Source organism: Anser cygnoides, chromosome 6 (assembly GCF_040182565.1).
Source record: "Anser cygnoides isolate HZ-2024a breed goose chromosome 6, Taihu_goose_T2T_genome, whole genome shotgun sequence".
In the NCBI taxonomy this organism is placed as follows: domain Eukaryota; kingdom Metazoa; phylum Chordata; class Aves; order Anseriformes; family Anatidae; genus Anser; species Anser cygnoides.
The window spans coordinates 13,511,939-13,535,826 of NC_089878.1; the positions used below are offsets into that span (position 1 = coordinate 13,511,939).

Here is a 23,888-nt window from a genome sequence, read left to right on the forward strand (position 1 = left end):
TTTCACTCAAGAAGGAACAGCGTTTTTGACTTTTGTCCTTCCAAACTTTTATTAGAGCAGATTCTATAACACGGTAAAACTGCAATAATAAGCTCATTCATTGCCTGTAAATAACTCATTTAGAAACAGCCATTCAGAAACCTCTCAGGTCTGACAGACACAATGTCTCTGTATTCATTCATAATCAACCTTTGATAATTTTAAGTGACATCTGAGCAATGGCAAATTCCACAAAGGACTGCAATGGGACTGTGCCTTTGCACTGAACAGCAGGCATGACTGAACTCTCAGCTTTATTCCTAACAACCTGCTCTGGAGGAAGTGACACAACCAGAGTAACAGTTTTTGGGAAAACTACAAAAATGTTAATTTTGTAACAAAAGATAAGAAAAAAGGAAAAAAGTTAATTGTTGCTCAGGGATTTACAGAACTTTGAAAAAATAAGGAATAATTCACATAAATATTAGTTAACTGATTTAGGTTCAGCTAGCCCATGCATATACGGCATGTTATTTGTGCAGTATGACTTGAGAAAACCTGACCCTTGCTTGTAAGAACTGTTTTTGCTCAGGTATGCTGCCAAAATAAACTTGGGATTCCACTGTACTAAAGCAGAGGGGATTTTTGTTTTCAACATGGAGTGCAAAAACCGAAGTCTGGCTGTTTATTAAGTACAATCACTGTAGCCAAGTGATTCTGCCCAGTCATACATGCTGCAATATTTAGAATATAAGCAGTACTTCATAAAACCTTAATTTTCTAAATGCATTATAAGCCAGTCATGTCAAACAAAAATGACATCTAAACATACACTGTATGCTAATTTAGGTGGAGTCACAGAAAAGTACAGTACACTTAAGTATTTTGAAGTCATAAATACATTTGAATACACTTATATGTTATATATAAATAATAATAAAAACAATAACAAATAATAAATATAAATATTAAAAATAAATCACACACCATATATTTATATTATAAATATATTTTATGTTATATGATTATGAAGTGTTTATATTATAAATAATTTATTCAATGAAATTTATCTTCCTACTGTTTGAATATTCTGTATTTTTATTATATGAAAAGAAGTTTTGAAGGACCTTTTTAACAGCTTTCTTGATTTATCCTCATCATTGAAGAAAAACTACAGACACCTTGAAAGAAAGTTTAATGTCTATTCAATTATATGTTAACAGAGAATGGCATATATAATTGTTAAATGTCATAAAAAAAAACACCAACAAATCCCAATAGATGAAAAAAAATGGTATTAGAAGACAGTAAAAAGGCAGAAAGCTGCAACTTCAGAGAAGTTCTGTATTTTTTAAGAAGTACTTTACTTCCAAGCTCCAAAAGCTAAGGGAAATAAAAGATTGGAAGATCCCAAAGGACTCTGTTCAAAATATTTCTTTTCATCTGTAAATCCAAGCAGAAAACATTGAAGTTGCACTCAGTAACGAAGGTTCAAACCTCACTGGAAAACCTTTGCATGTTTTCATTTATAACCTGCCCCCTAGTACTTAGTTTTGACAACACAGCAATTAAAACACTACCTTTTCGCTCCGACCGCTTCTTACGCCTCCTTTTACAGCGACGCCCGACCGTGCTGAGGGAAGCTCCCATGCTGAGAGCCCTGGGTAAAAGCGATGCCATGCACAGTCCCCAGCCAGCCCAGGTCACAGCCTGCTCAGTCCCTCTCCTCTAAATATACAGTGACATTTCGGTGTTGCAAGAGCCACAAGGAGCATCACCTCTGCCGACTACATACAGTCTTCACCTATGCCAGGTCCCTTCCTCAAGCAGAGCGCTGCAGCTTGCTCCTGTCAGCCGCAAGAGGCACATGTGACAATTAACCCTTGGGGACGGCTTGGCAGCGAGAGGGGCGAGGACAGACCACGGTCTTCAGATGACAGTATCAAAGACAACCCCATGAGTCTTCTTTCATCATTACTGGGTATGGAAAGGGAAATTTATTTTTGCTTATTTTATTATTAAAAAGACGAGGGCAATTCTTTGGCTTGGATCCAGCCTTACGTGTATTCTCAGAAACAGGGAGACGTAAGAAAGAAGTTTATGCACCCTGGCTGCATAAAACAAAGATGCCTTCAGCATCCTTGATAATTGTTTCACACTTTCTTAGTTATATATTTCATATATTGCCTAGAAACACACCAAATACATTTGTGAATAACAAATCTACAAATCTCAAACAGGAATGTTTCAGTGACGTTTTTCATTCATTTTTTCTTATCCCAGCTTTTGCTAACAGACTTACCAATGTCAACATTTACTGTGTCATTTTCCAGCCTTTTTATAAGCAGAAAAGCAACGTGTGCCCTTATGTGATAATATGGTACTATCCTGTTTCAATTTCATTGAAATTTTCCATTTCAGTCCTGAAATAGAAATGTGGGTCCTGTGGAACAAGAGCAGGGATTGAAGGCGAAAACTATCCTTTAATCTCGTCCATAGATTAAACCTTACAGGACAGGAAACATTTACTGTGAAGAGATGGGGCCCCATGAATTGCAGGCTGACTGACCAGAGGGGTGCCAGCTCCGCAGACTTCTTGAGCATGTTACTAGTGTGAAGTGGCTTCTCTGACAGATCACTCCCACTTCCTCTCACAGACCTTCAGTGCATCAGGCTTTGGCTCTTTGGAAGACAGAAAACAGTCAAATCTGGATAAACTCTGGTAGATGACTGATTTGAACCACTGTATTGTATTTTGACAGCTAGCCAGGCTTACATTTTTGGAAAATGTATCACCCTTGGCATCTTAAATTAGGCATACTTCACTAACCAAAACCAACATATTCCAGCTCGCCACTGAGACTGAGCTGACCTGCTATCAAGATCCACCTCTCCACCTGCTCCCTCTACTGCTACTTGTTCTCTAGGTCTCAGGAAGCAGCTTTTCTATCGCCTGTTTGTGACGGAAAGCTTCTGAGGCTGACTTGACATGATTTCTGCAGGAAGCCTCAGTGCTAAGGGCTACGAACTCTCACTCACTTCAGAGGAGTTCAAGTTCTACTTCAGCATCTAAGTTAACGGACAGTTGCACTGACTGAAGAAATACTGCACAGCCCATTCATGTTCAGTTTGCACAATTTAAAAAGAACTTATTGTGGTGAAACAAGCCACCAACCCCATGGCTTGCTATCACGTGCTCACTGGTTAAGAGCACAGGTGGAACTGAATCTCATCACCATTTAATACCAGTTTCCCAAAACGGCCTCCCTGGCACAATAAGGCTTGATCTTCCCTTACAGAAGGTCAAATGTCTTCTGGTTCCAGCATCTCTGCTCCTTTCTTTACTAAACACCATATTAATATAGCAACACTTCCCCTTCATGTAAAAAACAGAAATAGCTTCATTTGAAAGTGACAACAGTCTGGCATTGGGGCCTGGAATGCTATGTCCCAGCAGGTCTGCATGGTCACGGTGAGATTACGGTGGACATCAAGGAAACCAATATGAAGCCCACTGCTTTCAATGTCAGCACAAGCACTGCCTGCACTTCAGAAAAGCACTTTTCATCTGAACAGACATCATATAAACCTGAACGTAACAGTTCTGTACCTTGCTAATTAACAGTTTCAGGCCAAGTTTGACATTTCAGTTCACATTAGATGTGTGTGACAGGGAAAGGACAAGATCTACATGTCCATGAAGGAGAAGCTCCATTGATACACACAGGGAGAGAAAGGGAAAAAACACTCCTCAGGAGAACGGGAATTGTACATTTCAGGAAAAGTATTACCTGAAAAGTCTCCATGCACCAGCCAAAAAAAAAAAAATCAGTGCAAGTCTCATTTACTTATAGATTTGCCACTATTATCAGCTTATATTCTTTGAAGAAATGTCTGCACGCTGTATTTTGTAAGCATTATTAGTGACTTTTCCCTACATGCAATTTGTGTATTTTTCAAGTACTAGGATGACATCATAGACCAACAGCAAGATTTCTTTCAGTTCAGTTCTGCAGCAAGAATAAATATAAACCAGCAGTAACTGCTAGAATTTGCTATTGGCTAATTACAGCGTGAGTATTTGCTCTTCACAGCAAACACATTGAACACAAAGCTCCTTGCTGCACACCAGAAATTCCAAGCAGCTTTGACACCATATCCCTCAGAGTTTGCAACTCAGTTCCTCAGATTATTAAATCTGCTCCAACAGCACCACCTACTGCTACACTACATACATAATTGATTTTACATCTAATATTCCATTGACCAAGAAAGCCTGGAGCTCAGCTCAAAATTAGAAATAACTTATGATGTTTGCAGATTTATTTTAAACTATTTTAGTACGTCTGTTTATTACGAAGTTCTGTTTTTAGCTATCATCAGCTATCCTTATGGGCTTTTCTTCAAGGGCTAGGGCTAAATGTTTCATTTTTTACATTATTTCTGAAAGATTCCTTAAATACCTATGAATGTCAGAAACGCATTTAAGATGTGCAAAATTTCCAAGGAAAAAGTGGTGCCATTCTGAGAATAAAACCCAGCAGCTTAGATCTCTGATTAAGTAGCATATACATTTCTGTCATAATTTAGAAGATTATAGTTGCAATTAACCCAATAGTTAATTGGAAAAGAGATCTAAAATAGTTTTAAAGCAGGTTTAAAAAGTCCCAAAGATCTTGATGTTATTACAAAATGTCAACCAGGTATCGTGAGACTTGCTTACAGGCTTAAGCCTGCTTGTAAGCTTACCAGGCTCACATACTGGATGTATTTCTTCCTTTCCCAATTACAATCAGTTATCAAAATCAGATCAATTACTCAAAAAACTCTCAAGTCCTGTATGTCAGCTTTTTATACATATTTTATTAAGATGGACTGGATACAAATTTTTGGTCGAATAGGTTAAGTACTTTTTTGTAACATCAACTTGATATAGTTAGATATTTCTCAACAATATTTTCCTTTATTTTCAAATTGTTCTGATCCAATGTTCTTGAAATTGCTTATTGTACAAACATAAAATTAAGATTTGAACAACTGTCAATACATTCAGATGAATTATCTCTAATATCTATGCATTAGTCAGAGTACAAAGAATCTTGTGATGTATTTATAAATATGGTCTGCTTACCTTTTTAACTACTACTGACACATGCTGATTCTGCAACCTGCAAAAAAAAGAAAACACATATAGTATTTTTATCTTTCACAGATGGTAAGTCCTGACCTTAAAAGGGACAAATTTCTGATTTGTGAGACTAAGCAGTACATACTGCATATTAACAGTAATAAACAGTACATCAGTAGCAGAGCAAAATCCCTTGTAAACCCAGCAAAGGGAGGGGAAGAAACTATTCTGGATATTCCTGGTTGGGGAAAAATAAAAAAAAAAAATAAGAAAAGACTGAAAATGCCTAGCATTTGAATCAAGAAATGTTCAGAAACCACAGGTAGAAGCAGCTGTTTAGCAGAATCCAATCTGGAATCTCTGCATCTTCTTGCAGAAAATGTCAGCAAAAAAATTGGCCAATAATGGTTTAAAACTAAAATCAACTTCTGTGTTACCACAACCAATATAGCCTGCAAGCAAATCTCAAGTTGCCTCCTTAATCGATTTTTTTTAACTTAAACCTTAATTTTTATTTACAGTGGTTGATTTTAACCCATATAAGCACCACCTCACATTGCACCCCCCTTTTCAAACACCATTTTCTTGATATATCATCTTGCATTCTCCTAAAGTCCCTGCAAAACCGCAAAGCCCCTCAGCTAGCAGCACTGGAAACAAAAGGCTGATGTAGAATAAGAAAGATACAAGATAACAGGAAGGACTAACTCTGCAAGAAATTTTCTTTGATTTACACACACACAAACAACATTCCTGCTCGATCAGGAACAGAATAATTTTGCTATTACAGATAAACTTCTAGTTATAAAAAAAAATAAAATCTAATATTTAGCAATGTGAAGATACATTATTCTAAAATGATCCTGATGTTCAGCAAATTAAAGAAGTGATTTCCAAAGAAATGAAGTATTTCAGTCAAGCGGTGATGTTCTGTGAAAACACTTGCAGTTCAGTAGTTGTTCGGGGGGGCGGAACAGGACACACTTACAGTAGTGGATATATATTGTACCAGGTAAGAGATTTTGGTATTTGCACCTTGAAAGACAAAATTCCCTGCTATTACACTACCCACAAGAGGGTGCTGGCACTCTATAAAGTCTTTCACTAAGCAAATTTAATTCAAGTTATACAGCACACACATACAGCAATGGGCACAACAAACTTATGAACACATACATTATATATTGAACTGTTTTGGTTCAGTTAGACAAGAAAGGTTCTGATACAATATTTAAAGTTCCAATACTGGAAGACTGCATTAATTCAATCTCTTTTTCTTTTTTTTTTCCCCAAAGACGCTTCAGTTTCCCAAGAGTGCATGGTGGCATTTTTCAGTAACACCACCAATACAGAAAAACACAACAATAATATTTTGGACTTACTATAAAGTACTAAAAATGTTAGGAAAGCTCAATGCAGTGTCAACTGGAGTCAGCTTCCCTGACTGTAACAGGCTATACTCAAACACACCAAATTGTAAATCGCCATACTGTGGACACTGCACCTACATATCCCTTGATATTTTCCCAACCTAGTAGCCCACAATAGTAGTCCAACCTAATAGCCCACAACAAAAACTCTTTCATTTGGAACACACGGAATATGCGCTATAAACAGTGAAATTCCATTATTTGGGACAAATATCCACTGAAAATATATTTTTCTTAAGTTTTTGATAGTTTTCATTCTACATAAGCATTGCTTTAAATAAATTATAATTAAAACTTAGACAAAACTGCTAGCAATTTTTAACTAATGGTCAAAGTTTTTACAGTAGTGTAAACTGGAGTTGTTTTTCAAATCATATTTTTATATGCCCTATCACCCGAGTCGGTAATTCAATGAATTTCAAACAAGCTGAACAAACACAGTTCTTGAGAACTGGGACTTGAAATTGGTTTATCCCTAAATGCAAACAAATCTCCACAGGCATGACACATAAGTAACAGTTATATAGTACTTACACTACTAAAAAGCCTTGCAAAAATGAAAAAGAATTAAGAAGTTTATTTTCTACCTCTGCGGCTAAATACAACAGCCCAAGTCCACGTGAAAGGATAGCTGGTATGGTGGAATGGGCACTGCCAGCCTGCTCTGTTCTTGCAGCCCTCACCAGCAGACAGCGCGGGGTGGGCTGGACACTTTCGCCCCCCAAGAAGCTCATCTGCTCAGTGCCAGGAGAAAATACCTTTTTTTTTTTTTTTGGTGTTGTTAAAAACAACACTATACTTTAAACTCAAACAAGCCACCATTTGAACCTGGGTTTTCAAAGCTGGCAGAGCCACGTGCTCAGACACCTGCTCAGGGCTCTCGGTGCATTCACTCAGCAAAGGATGGCTCTGCTTTGAGGTTTTATGGCTCCCACAACAAAGTCAGCAGCACAAAAGGCACCTGAAGGTCAGCATCCAGTGCAGATCCTGCAGCTCTGCACAAACCCACCTCTGCTGGTAAGCACTGGGTTGGCGAGACAGAGCTTCACTGCTGCAGGACTGTAAGTAGTAAAGACCAGAAGAAGGAAAAACAAGACTTGGAATACCTTAAACCAGTAAAAACACTAAATGGGAAAGAGAGGAAAATACCCCTCAGTCATAAAAGCTATGAGCAAACCTCTAATCTTCCACATTTCCTACCTGGTTCTGCCTGGTGGCAGCTGGATTCTTCAGGGTTTGCTCAGGTCACAACGTGTTTCTCTGACACCTTTTGCAGGCAGAGCCTCATATTTGCATGCCAGAAGGGCTCCTCTGAGCAGCATCTCTACATTGCTACTGCCCAAAAAGCAGTAAGTAAATTCTTAGTCCCTTACTAAGTCCCTTCTTAGTCAGGAAAAAGGCCCTGAAGACAGATGCTATCATCTGCTTCCTTCACAGAAACAAGATTGTCATTTCATAAAAGTCTATCCTACTGTGACAGACAGGGGTAAAATACTTGGAAGAAACAGCCTAGGAAGAGCTCTTTTTCACCGTGTGGCTGGAATAACAACTACCAAGCAAAGCAAATACAAATAAGGCTAGGCACAGCATTGAAGCAGCACTCGACACAGCTCTATTTGGCTATCAAAACACTACTATACCCAAGACTTGTGGTACTTTCAGTCACGTTCAGCTTCTCACAGATGAACAGGTTTTCAGAGAAACCACACAGACAAAAGAGCTAAGAAAAGTGCTTTACCCAGTTTGCATCCCCACCACCTCCTCCATCCAGTCAAACTCAATTTCAATTATCGCTACCAAACTCTCCAGTCACTGAAAACTGTACAAAAAGATAGAATCAAGAGACTTCCAAACAGCTTCATGTCTAAAACAAAGAAGACCTAGTGGGTTTATTCACAGAAGAGTTGTGAGACACACCCAATACAATTTCCCCCAGTGCAAAGAATATTTGAAATTCATTTGAAGAACACGTCATGCCGGGGATTTATGATTTTTTACAGCTCAACTGAAAATGTTTCAAGGCTTTAACCACACAATAAGAATCAAATCAGAGATCTGATAACCATAACTTCATTCCACACACTGCATCTCACATCTGTGAAACACCTCTAACTGCCAGGCCTATTAAAATTTCCTTAGCAGAGAGGTACTGAGAAGCACATCCAGCTAAAATTCTGAGCTCTTCACTGGTCGACAGATAGTCCTACATCTTTGATAAACGAGAAAGAATTTATGTCTCTTGTTAAGCAGTAAAGATCTCCTTCCTTGAGGGCAATTAAGGACTACCTGGCTGAGTACGTGTAAGAGTTCCTACAACTCCAGTGCTACCACTACCGGCTATTAGTGCCCCCTTCTTAGCTCATTTGCTGTAAGATGAAACCCTGTCGATGCACCTGTGTTAAGTTTCAGCCTTGCTGACTTTCACACCGAGCTCCCTCTCCATTTGCTCAGCTGAAAGGTAAGTGGAGAACAGGTGGCACTGGGAGAACACCAAGAGGATGCACTCGGGTAACCCACAAAGAACAGCACTGCATGACATGAAACACGGCTCTGCCACTTAGAGAAAAACATGTAAAGAGCCTCTAACCATGCTGGATGCATCTAAGTGAAATAAAAGTAAAAATGGTTCCTGCCTCCAGGCCAGCCCAGTTTTCCCATCAGTTTATCTAACCTCGTTAGCGTTGCTAGTTGTTCAGCTCAGGTTTCTTGGGAGAGGTGAGGTTCTGTGACTGCAGAAGGTGCCAGGATGGCCCCTGAAAGAAGAAGGGCGTGCATGGAGCGGTGCCACTGATACAGCACTACTCTCCGGTAGCAGCTGGTAAGCTGCTTAAAGAGCTTGTTCTTCCTTCCAGGGCAGTGGAGACCTGTGAAACTGGAAGACGACATCACACAGAAAATAGTTTCTGTTAACTTTTGTGACAAAAAGCCCACCCGTACAACTGCAAAGGAGCACAGAGAGACAAGCCCAAATTAAACACAAAATTACAGGCTGAGGGAAAGGGACAACCTGTACAGGCCCCTCCATGGGGAGCCCCTGGGTCAAGGTGTGACATACATCAGAGAAGCCAAAGGGAATGGCAATCTTACACTGTGCACATGCACTAAACATTCATATTCCACTCCAGTAACTTAAAAATAATTTTATGCTGTATTTTAAATTTGCAAAATAGTAGAAGTGCAAATTCGGCACTGCATCATTTTGTGGAAGAAAAAGGATGGCCAATTATATAGATCTCTTAAACACCCTTGCACAAAGGGCACGAGACTCCTACCTCCAGAAAAAATTACTAATTGTAAGAACCACTCAAATGCAAGGTGAATGTCTGGAGGCACTCACCACCAGCCAAATGAACAGACAGGACAAAAAGCACTAGTTCCAATCTTTAAGTATTTACTTTCCTATTTGAAAAGCACAAGTAAGCTGCATAGGCATCTCAACTGCACACTTTCACATGAAAAAAAATCACAGGTATGTTGAATCTGGCATCATCTGTTCTCAAATTTTAATGTTGGTTCAAAAAATAACACTGCTTAGAGGCAGAAAGCAAGCTGTACTCCTCAGCTCATTTTTGCTCAGTTTACATCCTGACTCAAGTTGCGTCAAAAAGTTTCTCACAGAGAGGTCAAAAAAGAAACTCAAAGGACGATATACTTTTCATGCGGACACAGACACTGTTTCTTCTATCTAGTTTACACCCTTCTTAGCACCACAGGAGCTAGTCTATTAAAACAGACTTACACCAGCCTTTCAACACCCGATTAAGGCAAACAAGAAACCTTTATTCCCGCCTGAACTGTTCAGGCATTCCTCCGCTTGGGCACAAGCAAGTGCAAGCACACACGAGCTGCTAAGCAAATGCAGCTGACTGGGATTGTTCATTTGTCCATTTCTAGAATTTGTCCCTCAGGGCATTTTTAAACACCATTTTCTTCTTCAACTAGGAATAAAGAAGGAACCTTTCCCACTTCAAACTGCCATCACCAGTTTCCAAAGGGAGGTATAACAGAGCATGCCTCCAGTTCGAGACAAACTTTGAGTAACTACCAGGGCATTGGTCCCACTCTTCATCTTCTCCCACTGTTCCCAGGAAAGAGATGTTTTCATGGCAGATCTTGCTACTATAGCATTAGCCTGGAATTGAAGATGTGACATGTTTTTTTCATAAACCAATTGGCCAAGAATCTGACTTAAACTACACACGCAGTTCAGTAATACAGCTACAAAACTGGATTTACCTCTGGAAATACTTTTTCCATCAAAAAGGCAAGAAACCATTTGACATCTATGATGATGACCCTACCTTGGTTTATCGGACAGAATTAATGAAATAATACTGCATATCCAAACTGCAACCATATACCCCTTTTAAATTGCTCATTTAAAAATCTAAAATAGATTAAGAAAGGCTAGCAACTGCTCATCATCAGAAAAACATACTGTTTAGGAAAAAGTATAGTTTATGCACATAACAAAGCTGAAATTAAAAAAATACAGTGTTCCATTGTGCAATAGCTATCTGCTCTAGCACTATGCTCTTTTACATTTATACACACATATATATATATTTTTTCCAGTCCTGTCAAATGCATCTGCTTCCCTTGGCATAAAGCAAACTTTTTTTTTTTTTTGGGGGGGGGGGGCATATGCAGAAAAAGTATCAGTTTGCAAGACACTGAAGTGAAAAGCTTTGAAAATTCTACAGCTATTAAACAACAAGAACTGTGTTAGCACCCACAGGAACAAAAAGGATGCTACTCCATGAAACAATATCCAAGCCATCAAGTATGACTGCTTTTGCTGCAGGTATCAAATAGGATTATGTTCAGCATTTATTCTGGAATACTCAAAGATTCTAACCTGTTCTTGCAAAACTACAGATGCAGATTATTTTTTCAACCATTCTCTCACCAAAAAATGGTTTCACATATTCTCAGAATGTCAGTAAGGAACTTTTCTTTTCCTAGTTTTGTGATTCCTACATTTTAAAACTTACAATGTGTTGATGTATTAGTTATTTATGACAGCCTAACTCCTTAACATAAAATTTCAATTTCCGAAGTTACATTATTGCAAAATCAAAGATTTTAATGCTACTCCTCCTTTCTACAGGAACACATCCTATTTATAAGAATGGCTACCTCAGAAAAGAATGCAACTGAAGCCAAAGGAATTATTCATGTGTGCAAAACATCTTCAAGGGAATCTAGGCTTTAATCTTTTTTTTTTTTGTGATTTCACTACAGCCAATGTTTAAACATCGATATTACTCATTTAGCTCTTTTAAACATTAGCCAAACTGAAATGGTACAATAGTACAATCTCAAGACTAAGCAGCAAATTTGGAAATACAAAGGAATTCAAAAAATCAATCGAAAATAATTTCTCTGTTCCTACCAGCACCTTGGAGACAACAGCTACAAGAAAACATTAGTCTGGACTACAGACTGAGAACAACTTAGGCTAGAGGACAAGCAGGGTTGGAACAACCCGCCCATGCCAGGTGCACCAACTCATTCTGGTGCTGGAAGACATCCCATCAGGACACGGACGTTCCTTAACCAACTGAGAAAGGTGATGGAAGTTGCTGTCCCTGCTACAGTGAGCGCCTGGGGGTTTCTGCTTAACGCATCCTGAAAAAAAAAAAGCTATAAAACCTCTTGAATTCTTGTATTACATATTTTCAACACATAGTAGAGGAGTGCAAATCATTCATCACTTGAACAACATTCGTATCTTTAGGACTTCAGAACAAGACAGACTTATTTTTGTTCTTACTTCCTCCATAAGGAAGAGAGAGGATTCATGTGAGCTACAGGGACTGTAACATCACAAAAATGCCTCAGAAATCAATGTTTAGAGAAAGGATGCAAAATATTCAACACTTAAGTTTAACAGTGTTCAAAAGCACCAGATTACATCCTGCACTGAAGATGCACAAACATCTTCTCTAGCCCCTGTCTCAAGAGACCAGGAAGCTAACCGTGGGAAGTCAGTCCCTGCAGAATCCAAATAAAGTTTACTACCATAAAGTTTGCTAGTCACAAAGGTACATTTCTCCTTTCCACTGTGTTCTCGGTGCTTCAGGACTGCTGTAACAATATATCTTATTCACAGGCTTCTGCTTTTAAATGCAGACCACAATGGCCTTTTGCTGTACTGAAAGGGAGGTTTCATGTAAAGATCAGGCCTTTGATAATGCTGGAGAAGTAACCATTTACAAAACACTAGCTTAAAATATGTTTTTAAACAATTTCTTATTTCCCCTTCCACTTTAATTCACGACTAAGGATTGGTGCTCCTCCAGTCCTTCGTGCTGGGAACAGACAGTGGAGATCTGATCACAGAGGCGTATGGTTTCTCCCAAAACGGTGTTCCCACATCCGCCCCACAGACGGCTGATCTTCACTGTCTGGCAGAAAAGCAAACCACTGCCACCAGCTCCTTGCAGTGCTGCTTGCTCTCAAATGCCGTTGCAAAGCATGCCATGTAAGAGACAGCTGCTGGGGAAACTGGGAGACAGACCATGGTCAGCCGAGGCTGGCTGGCTGGAGGCACCTGGTAATGAGGCACAACGGGCTGGGAGCTTCCAAGACATTTCTGCAGCTTGAGGAACAAACACTACTTAGTGTTGATTTAAAAGCAGAGCATCAAGTGAGAACAGGGTTACTCACCTACACCTGAGAGAGGATGAAAACACCCCCCCCCTAGTGTCAAGATCCAAAGAGCACAGGTGTACCCTCCCCTCAAACAACTGCAGCAAAGACATCTTACACAGCCCAATCCAAGAATGTAATTGATTTTTCCAGAGAGAGGATTAGAACACCACTTGATTGAAGTTTACAATGCCTATATGAAGATAAATCAGCAGAAAAGGGTGCCACAGCTTCAGTAAAAGGTGTATACCAATACAAAATGTAGAAGGTGGAAAGCAAGTTATTTACCTGTATTGGGTTTACGTGGAAAGGCTTTGGTAGTAGGGGGCTGCAGGGGTGGCCTCTGTTAGAAGAGTCCAGAAGCTGCCCCATGTTAGATAAGGGCCAGTTTCAGCCAACTCCAAAGGGACACGCCACTGCCAAGCCAATAAGCGATACCGAGTGTGCCTCCGTGAGAACAAATTTAACAAAGGAGAAAAAAACTGCTGTACAACAGCAGCTGGGAAAGAGAGGAGTGAGAAACAGCCTTGCAGACACCGCGGTCAGTGCAGCAGGAGGGCAGGAGGTGCTCCAGGCACGCAGCACAAGTTCCCCTGTGGCCTGTGGAGAGGCCCCTGGTGGAGCAGGCTGTCCCCCTGCAGCCCGTGGGTCCCACATGGAGCAGATCTCCACGCTGCAGCCCATGGAGGAGCCCCCGGTGGAGCAGGTGGATGTGGCCTGGAGGAGGCTGCGGCCCACGGAGAGCCCCCGCAGGAGCAGGCCCCGGGCCGGAGCTGCAGCCCGTGGAGAGGAGCCCACGCAGGAGCAGGGGGTCTGGGGGGAGCTGCCGCCCGTGGCGGACCCGTGCTGGAGCAGTTTGCTCCTGGGGGATGGACCCCGTGGTACGGAGCCGTGTGGGAGCAGTTCCTGAAGAGCTGCTGCCTGTGGGCAGCCCCCGCAGGCTCAGTTCGGGAAGGACGGCATCCCGTGGGAGGGACCCCACGGGGAGCAGGGGCAGAGAGGGACCGTGAAGGAGCTGCGGAGGTGAAGCGTTAGGGACTGATCCCAGCCCCCATTCACTGTTCCTCGGCACTGCTCAGGGGGAGGACTTGGAGAGGGTGGATGGGGAGAAGGTATTTTTAGTTTCTCTCTGCTCTAGCTTGTTAGTAATAGGTAATAAATTACATTAATCTCCCTATGCTGAGTCTGTTCTGCCTGTGACAATACTTGTTGAGCAATTTCCCTGTCCTTAGCTCAACCCTTAAGACTTTTCCATCATATTTTCTCCCTTTTCTTTGAGGAGAGGGTGTGAGAGAACAGTTGTTTGTGAGTTCAGCCGCCCAGCAAGGTAAAGTGTAGTATTTTAGTGGTTTTATCTGCACACATTTTGGGTTTAGCCTTTGATATTCATCACAATGCCAACCATTCTCCATGCACTTTCCCCCACTGCATCTGTTGAAAATAAAAGCCAGGAAGCATAAGTTAAGCCAGCAAAAGAAAAAATCTGGATTGCAGTCACGTCCCAAAAGGCTGGGCACCCAACAGCAGCGAGTACTCTGCCATCACAGCCATCTCCCCACTCAAGCAGACAAGCTGCGGTCACTGCTGGCACAGAGCAGTGCAGCAAGCACCCAGCCTCTGAAGGCATGTGGTGTGCTTTATTTTTGGATTTCTTTTTGAAATGAGTGTTATGCCTTTAATGTGGGAACATTTCAAAGCTCTTTAATCTTTTGGCTTTAATGTGCATATTACAATAACTCCAGACTGCAGAGGGAAGCTAAAAAAACGTAGAAGAAAGGTGCCTGAATCACACTATTTTACTGAACAAAAGATTGGGGCGTGATTAGCTGGAAATTATGTTTCCGGGTCAATTGTTCTTTCACTGCTTCTCTACTTATGCATAGACTGCTTTTGTGTTTTGTGCACAGCTAGGGATCCTGGGGACTGACACAGTGAAAAGAGACAAGCTGAGCAGCCAAGGAACTGGAAAACCAGTAGAGCTTCAGCCCCTTTCGCAACTGGCGATGGAGCATGACTGAACCACAGGCAGGGACCTACCTGCAGGTACCCAGTGGTCCTGTTAGTGCCCCACCCTGTGAGCTGGGGCAGTGGCAGGTAGGAAATGGAGGGGGGTATCATGTGAACTGCCTCACAACTGCTGGAAACTAAGAAACCAGCGCCTGGATTTTAAAATGGGTTGTCTCCTTCTCAGTGGCTGATGTCAGGCTGATGTCAGTCTGTCCCAGCACCCAGGGAGAATGCATAACTGCAGGCTAAGCAAACTGTACTTGAAACAGCCAACATCTCTACACTAAAGCTTTGCTTGCGGTCTCTATCTCCACGTTTGCAGCTTCAGAATTTGTCTCATCATTCCAATATTCCTGAGAGAAACAGCTGCTGGACTTCTAAGAATGCTCAAGTGTTATCTTTTACTTTAAAACCATGCTACCAAACCAAACTACTTTTACTCACTACAAACGTGAGCAGACTCCAAGAACTTTGAGCTAACTTTTGAGAAACCTCAACTTCCTTCTCTCTTCTGAGCTTTTGGAAGCATTATTTGGGATCTGTTGGCTACAGCTGGCAAGCTGTCTCTAACACAAGACTGACTCAAACTGTCCTTTTTAAAGTAGCTCCTTGTGGTACTCAATATTAAATATCTGTATGCAAAATAAAAAAAAAATTATGGTGTAAAATCTGATTTGAATCACCACACCGTTGTGTGGGCAGAGTGTTTGCCATCACACAGCATTAGACATTTTACAGGCATGTTGTGCAGATATGATACTTACCACTTCCTCCTTATTCAAGAAACTGCAATACATCCAAGTCTGACAAAATCATCAAGTAAAACACTTGGGAGAGACCAGACAGGGCAGGGAGTGGAGCAAGGGAAAGGGAGAATGACGGCATGAGAGAGACAGCACAATGCCGTGTCCAGAACAGACCCTCCTCGGCTCTGTTGCTCACATACAGAGAGGTTTTGATAAGACTTGTGTATAATGGTTCTTAAGCAGAAACCACAGCAAAGGGCAACAAGACCAGAATTTTTATTAAGAGACTCAAGACTATAGAAAACCATATTGATGTCTTACCCCATCAGCTGTGTTACTTTAAATGAGATCCTTAACAGCTTCCCCTTAACAATTCACTGTTTTTGTTGATGTGTGATTTCATATATTTCTCCTCTTTCCTTAAGTAGAAAAGGCAGAAATACAACGTACAAATTCCTTTTTCCATAGAATCTAGTGGCAGCCAGTAGATAATTCATGCTAATTTTCAAAGTCTTTTTATTTTGAAATCAAATAAAATTTGATAATTTTACAGATATTAAATCATTTCTTCCTGAGTATTAAAAATTGCTTCTGATCACCAAAGGAAATTAGGTTAATGAGGGCAGAAATACTTATGCCTACTTTACCTACTAACTAAATCATGCAGAGTGACCCCAAAGAACAAGGCAAATCTGAAACAATATATATTTAAGTGGGGAAGAATTAGGCAAAGTCCCAGACAGCATAAAATTTTTCTTAACTTCTGTGCATTTGAAAAGTTCCATCAAAAAATAACATTTTAAATACCAGTGGCTGAAAAAAATTGGTTAAAGTAATGCGGCCTTCAGTAGAAACACAGATGTTCAAAGCACAGCAAACTGAAATAATTCACTTCACTGGTCTATATGCAACACAAAATGCTTCTCCCATCTGAAGCCCGCCAGCCCCTGTGTCTGTGAGCTGATGTCTGGCACTGCGTGGTTTCCCAGAGCATGGGAATTCCCACACTGCCTATGTTTTTTCCCAGTGTTGGCCCAGCCTGCTCAGCTCTGCCTGGCTGTGACACCTGCTATAGCTGCTCACTGCAGCTGCACTCCAGCCGGGTTGGCCTTCAAGTTTCTATTTCAAACTGCCAATATCCAGGTTAATCCTGCAAAAACAGAGGGAAATGTGAAATGCAGTGCTTTAACACCGCATACAGAGCTCAGCACACACTGAAGTTACAATTCCTGGCTACCAGACTTGGTGCCTAAAATACATTTGCTCAGCAAAAACACTGAATATTGGTTTCAGATTATTTCAAAACATCAAAACAATAAAATAACAGGACACAAAGGTAAGAGTTTATTCACGGGAGCTGGGTGATTTGCTTCTCTCAAGTGTTAGTCTCCCATAAACCGATGGGAACTTTAGCTTTGACTCTGCCCTTCATGAACAGAAAAAATGCTACTTCTCTCACTCAACATTACGACCGCAGGTCAGCATAAATGTCACTGTAGCATGACAGGCAGGGATCTCCTAGACTGTCCTGTCTGATCTCTGCAATACCGCAAGCCTGTGCTGCCTCTTCAGAGAGGTTTCATCAGGATAAGCTTAAAATACCTGAGGCTCCACAATGCTCCTTCAGATGAAACCAAGGCCACACCTCACCTCCCCAAACCTTGACCGCAGTCACAGCTCAAAACCTTTCCTTTTCCACTATAAATTGGTTCCTAGCTAGTTAAACTTCTGGCTCTTACGTCAAAAGCTGCCCCCTTCCATTTATTTTTCTTTGGGGCAGTTTCTCCACACTTTGTGGATTTATAGACAACAATCCTTCCCAAATTCATTGGTTTTCCTTCAAAGCTGAGGCTTATGAGTTATTTTAATGGTGGTTGCTCAAAAAACTACATTAGTGTAGAAACAAAGCCCTTCATGAGCAGCAGCACAAACACAAGCTTCAGAGGTCTGTATTCCCCAGGGAACCTCACAGGGCAGCAGCTCAAACAGCAAAGAAGGACCAGGATATTTCTGAGGAAAGGGGCCATTTCTCAGGGCTGAGGTTCACCATTTTTAAAGATGTGCTTGCCAAGAGATCTGCAGTGACTCAAGAAACAATGAATTGGGTCCTGGGTAATTTACAGTGAAAGGACTATGCTGCCAACAAGCACAGCCCATCCTGCCAACTGTTTGTGCAGTGTTGGGCCCATACCTTACTGCATCTAGAACCCATGTTTATCTGGCAATACCTGTTGTTGAATAGCAAATACAGAAAGATAACCTGCATAGTATAATTTTATAAAACAAATTATCATTATGTCCTCAAAGAAGAAGCTGTGCATTATCAATTTACTAGGTATCTTGAGTGTTATCAGTGGAGCACTAGTTAGAAGCAGGCATACTGACCTATCTAGATTTTCAAATGGCTTTTGCCAGTGTGCCCCTCTCAAGAAATAGTGCATACTTCATAATAGTCCTTGTTATCAAGTCGGGAAGAGATAGAGTTGGAGTTAATAACTTGCATCAATAAAAATAAATCAAGATGGTATTTGATATAACACCATAATCATCAACTAGTTCTGCAGAGACAATGGTGACTTCCAGAACAAAGGTGCTTTACAGAGAGAAGAGAGTCAAGCCAAAGGGTTTTTTGTGTTGAGAAAACTTACTAATTCAGTTCCTCAAAATGCAGATTTTCCAAATGCAACTGGAGAAGGCTCTGAGCAGCTCAACCCAACTTTGATGTTATCCCAGCTTTGTGCAGGAGGTTGAACAAGTGACTTCCAAAGGTTTCTCCCAAAACTGTTTTCTGTGGTTACATGGAACCTATATGACCAGACCTTTGTCATAAACTGGTGGTTCAGAACCAGAACAGACTGAAAAGAAAGTGTTGGTGTACTGACCAGCTGTGTTAGCCAGCGTGCTGGTCCTCATACTGACACAGCGAGGAAACAGAAGCACTGGATATAGCAAGAGTTATTTCTGTCAGGAACTTGCCATTGCGTAAGGCATAGCAAAGTCTTATAAAGAATGCTGCACATCTTTCCATTTCATGTAAATCGGTATCGTTTCCAAGCAGAAGGCAAATAGGGAAGGAATATAGGGTAGTACGTGGTGCAGTGAGTTTGAGGGAAGTGACCCAAGAGTCTAGCAGAACAAGCCAGAATATGACTGTGCCAAATACAGCAGAGAAGGAAAAAAGGAAAGCAATTTCCTGACCTGTAGGAGAGAGGCACAGGACCAAATGAGGCTTTTTGTACAAAGGCAAGAAATAATCAATGCTTTTCAGGTAGAACTGATATGGGCAGCAGATGACAGCACAGCAAGGCTACGCTAGATGAGCCAGGAGCGCCTTTATCTTCCCATAGCTTTTCAGAAAGCATTTCCAAGAGGCCCCAAAGCGCCATACGTGCTGCAGGAGGGCAGCTCCTCACCAAGCTACCACACCAGCCCAAAGAAACACGACCAGGCAGCCCTGGGCACTGCTGTGCACCAGAGAAAGCAGCTGAGAGCACCCAGGGCACAGAGGGGCTCCTGCTGTGATCCTGCAGGAAACCAGAGCGCCATCTCTCTGCCTCTCTCTCCCCCTGCTTTGTTGCACGTCCGCTCCACTTCGGCCAAAGCCACAGACCGCCTGCAGCAGTACAGGGTGCCTTTGCCATCCCCCCCACCTAGCAGGGCACGTACACATCTTGTACCACCACGACCTCCCTGCTCCATCTCTGCCACTTCCCAGATATCTGCTAACACACAGCAGGTCTAACGATTACCCCATCACAGCTCTCCAGGAACCTACGAACAGCAACAGATTTACCGAGGGACAAACACTGCTTCCTGTATGGACAACGTTACAACTGCTCCTGAAACAGGGTGGAAATCTCCCATCCTCTGGGCTCACAGGCAACCCCTGACATACCAACACCAGTGAGCAAATGAGACAGAAGTGCTTCAGGTTTACTACAACAGAACTACAGAGTGAAAGATAGAGCGAGTTAATGCAACCAAGATAACAAAGCAAGCTCAGACATGGAAACAAGGAATACAGCAGTCCGCGGGTGATGAAACCATGCTATTGAGTAGGACTTAGATTATGCACCTACTTTGGGGACCTCTTACTGTACCTACATTAATTTTAGACTCGTTTTTTGTTCAGAAATTTAGGCAGCTAACTGTTCTCTGAAGGATAACCTAAACAATGTGAGCAATCACTGAACAAGACACCAAGATTTCATCTCTGAGAGACAAAAACCTCAAGTAAGGGTGCCAGCAGCCTCCTAACACAGGTCCAGAAGTCATCTATTCCAAACTATCCCACCCCACACACATTAAACTAGTATTCGCTACCAACACTTCCACATACGAACCGCGTATGCCTGAAATCCCACTGAGCACCAGGAGTCTGTACACACTGCAAGTGTCGGTGGATGTAAAAATATGCATATGCTCACTTTCCTGGAATTCTGTCCATCTAGGGGTACTGCTGCTTTCAAACCACTCAGAGGGCTGTGCTGTTTGCATGTTTCACAGAACAGCCACTAAAGCTCCATATCTGAGGGACCCATACGGGTGTCAGAACCCTCACCAACCTGACCCAGCACTTTACAAGTGAAAAAAGAAAAAAAAAAAAAGGCTGGACATATGCCAAATGATGACTATGGCTCAACAGCAAGAGCAGCACGGATTGTACAGTGACAGTGAAGTATTCCATTTTTAACCATTCTCTCACCTCTTGCCAGGATACTCTGCTGCCTGGTTGTTCTTCTGGGTCTCCTAATGAGAGAAAGTCTGCAACTAAACAGACAGCGTTAGCGTTTTCTGCCTCTTCCCAAGCAAAGGGACTATACTGTCCTGATTAATATGACTGTTCTCTACTTTATGCCCCATTTGGGCTACATCAGAGCACTGAACCTAGGCAAGAACCCACCAGAAGGCAGGTATGCAAGGGAGCAGCAACAACAACAAAGCCAAAACCTTAAGCTACTGTCAAGGAACTATGTTACACCAAAGGCTACCAGCGAAACAATTCTGTTCCTTCTTTTTGCCATTGCACTATAAAAGCTATGACCATCAAAATACTGTCCTTTTTTTCCTGTATAATTCAAAGCAGCCTGTTTCATCCGTGCTGTCCTATAGATCAGATGATACTCTGGCAAGAGAGTAACAGTCAATAGCCACATTCCTCAAATGCAACGGAGCTCTTATTGCAAGAATTAGATGTTGTATTTCTAGTCTCTTCCACATTCACTCGGTGCAATCAAGAAGAGCTATTTAGAAAATGTCCTCAAGCACATCATGAAAGCTTGCTTAAGACCAGAAAGCCTACTTTCTTTTAAAGTAAATTTCTTCAACAGGTTATGGTGCAAAGCACAGATTGAAGCCGCAATAGGCTTGTGCCTACAGAGCCAGCAAGGACACTGATGCTGAGAGAAGCTGCAAACATTCCTAACAAGGAGAGCAGAACGGGCCTCACAAGTATCATGGGTCACCCAAGACTGAGATCTCACCTGCTGACTGTTAAAACAGATTGAACCCTACACAAAAAGCAGGCAGCTCTGCCAACAGAAACAAGGAGGTCAATGGAAAGGGAAAAGGAGCAGCAGAGCTGGAAATACTGTCTAGAAATGCTGAATATTATCTGGACTACTAAAGAGCTAGCCATCCTGCCCTGAAATACAATGATAGGAGAAGAGGGGCTGAGAAAAACATATGGAGCTGCATGAACACCAGACTTTTTTTTTTTTTAACGAGAACGCACTCTCAGGCTCCAGGAAACGTCACCATGGACTAATGCTCAAAATTTATTTTAGACATCTTGTGGACTAAAGCTCCCAGAGTGCAGGGTGTGCTACCTGAACACAGAGACCACCCGGTGCACCCTCAGCACACCAGGATTAACAAGCAGCCTGTGCGCGAGGCAAGCTGGCTGCTGCTCCCCTCGGAAGGCTCTCCCAGGCAGCCACACGCAGCACGGCAGAAGGTGAGACCCCGCCAGCCCCTGCCCGGCCCAGTGGCACCACGGAGAGCACCAGCCCAAAGCCCAAAGGGAATCATTCTGCTTCCAGGCAAGTTCATTCACACATCTTATTAACGGTGAACTTGGTTGCTTTACCAACTCCGGAGAAGCGGGAGGAAAAGCATGTAAGAAGATTACGTTAATACTATATTTAAGCATATGTAAGGACAGTGAATGAAATACTGATTATGCACTCACTCAATTCAAAAAAAAAAAAAAGCAAAAAACCTCACTTACTAATAATAGTTTCCAGGGGATAAGAGAAGAGAAATCAGGCCGCACCAGAAAAACAGACACAGCGACAGTAGTACTCACATCCATCAGCACTGAAGTCTATGGAAATCAACTTTGGCATAACAGGACAACCTACCCAGAGGCTTGCAGGCCATCGCTCCCTGTGCACAGACACTGCGGTACATTCCGGGAGGTATTTCCAACTTTTTATCACTGCGGACAAACATATAGCTAGGTTTCATGAAACTTCCCAGATTTTTGCAAAGAGACTCGAACATGGGGGAAATGCCAACTTCACACAGACAGACCTTGACTTCACAGCGCTGGAAGGACTTGTCGGTCCTCACGCAACGACAGAGGGAGACTTCAGCGCTCGCACTGCCACTAATCCAAGCACTGAATACTTGGAGGGCAGGCTGCAGGGTTAAGAGAGGATTTTCTACACTTTCTTGAAAGCTCTTTAGCCTGTGAGACTTTGACCCTTTGACTGTACTTTGTCAAAAGCTCACACTAGCCCTCAAACTAGACCCCCACGCTTTCGCTCACGTCAGCTGTACTTTCTGGCTTCACACTCTTCAGAGCTGCTAACTCAGCAAGTGGTCCCAGTTTAGCTTCTGGTTAATCAAAGGCTGAACTAGCAATGGTGGCACAATCCAATCGCAAACTTGCAGGTGGCAGACGTGTACCCAGAGCTCGTCCTCGTGCTTGCTGGCACCTAAAGGGAGTCCACACACACTGCTCCTCCGTGAGGACCAAAGCACAACAGGCAGAGACAACCAGGGGTTGTCACAGACGGCAGACTCCTGATTGCAGTTAAAATGCTAATGTGCACATCCAAAACACTACTGCCAGAATCCCTGTTTCTAGTTAAGCATTAATTTCCAGCTCCTCTTTGTTATCAAAACACAGTATCACACTACATCAAACTACAGAGCACTGCTTGGCATCGGTAAGTGGCAGAAGATAAAAAGCATCTGTAAAAATACTACTCCAGGAATGTCTGTATGATACATATTAAATCCCAGGAAAGCACATCTGCTTTCAGCACTTGAGTGATGACTTCACTGGTTGTAAGAGTGCTTCTAACCAAGAGAGAGGCTGCAACTTGAGAGCAGACATCAAAGCGAATTCTGCTGGGAAAATGGAAGTGTAGTGCCACACGGCTCCTCTGAAAACTTTAGTGAGGAAAAAAATGGGAATGCATTATAGCCGATCCGGAAAATGTGACTCTCTGGTTTATTGTGGAAGATGACCTTAATTCAGGGCAAACACATGGCCTCCCTTGTGGCTCCACACCTGCCACAGAGCACCCAGATTTTGTGCAGGCAATTAGTACCAAGGGGCTGAACACCTCCCTGGATCAGTGTCCAAAGGGGGACATTCAACCAGCTCTGATGCTTAAGTTACAAAAGCTATTCTTTGTGTATAATACAAATTTGTGTATAATATAAATTTGTCCTAATTTGTATGAGGGGAAAAAAAAAAAAAAGATGCTGTTTCTCACACAAACATGTACACTGCAAAGTTGACCAAAAGCTAACAGGATTTAAAGAAAAAAAAGTGGGTGGGGGAGAAACAGGACAAATACTTGACAAAACAGAAGTTCTCCTCCTTCTTCTGTCTCCCAGTGTGAACTACATGTGTCAGGAGCAAGCTTTATAACCTGGGCAGCAAAGGAGGGTAATAAGTCAGGCTCCCCCAACAAGCTAGCTTTATTA

General features: G+C 42.0%; 1 protein-coding gene across 6 annotated transcripts in view; it reads right to left on the bottom strand.

The window, feature by feature from the left end:
- ADARB1 (adenosine deaminase RNA specific B1) overlaps nt 1-23,888 on the bottom strand; it is a 76,104-nt gene that overhangs the window by 46,413 nt on the left and 5,803 nt on the right. For 5 of the 6 annotated variants that reach the window (XM_067000051.1, XM_067000055.1, XM_067000054.1 and 2 more), the window contains exon 2: nt 5,111-5,147. The gene's annotated coding sequence lies outside the window, so the exon portion shown is untranslated. Of the gene's footprint in view, nt 1-5,110; nt 5,148-9,208; nt 11,072-23,888 lie in introns of those variants that run through there. The other variant, XM_013171738.3, reaches the window with a different exon arrangement.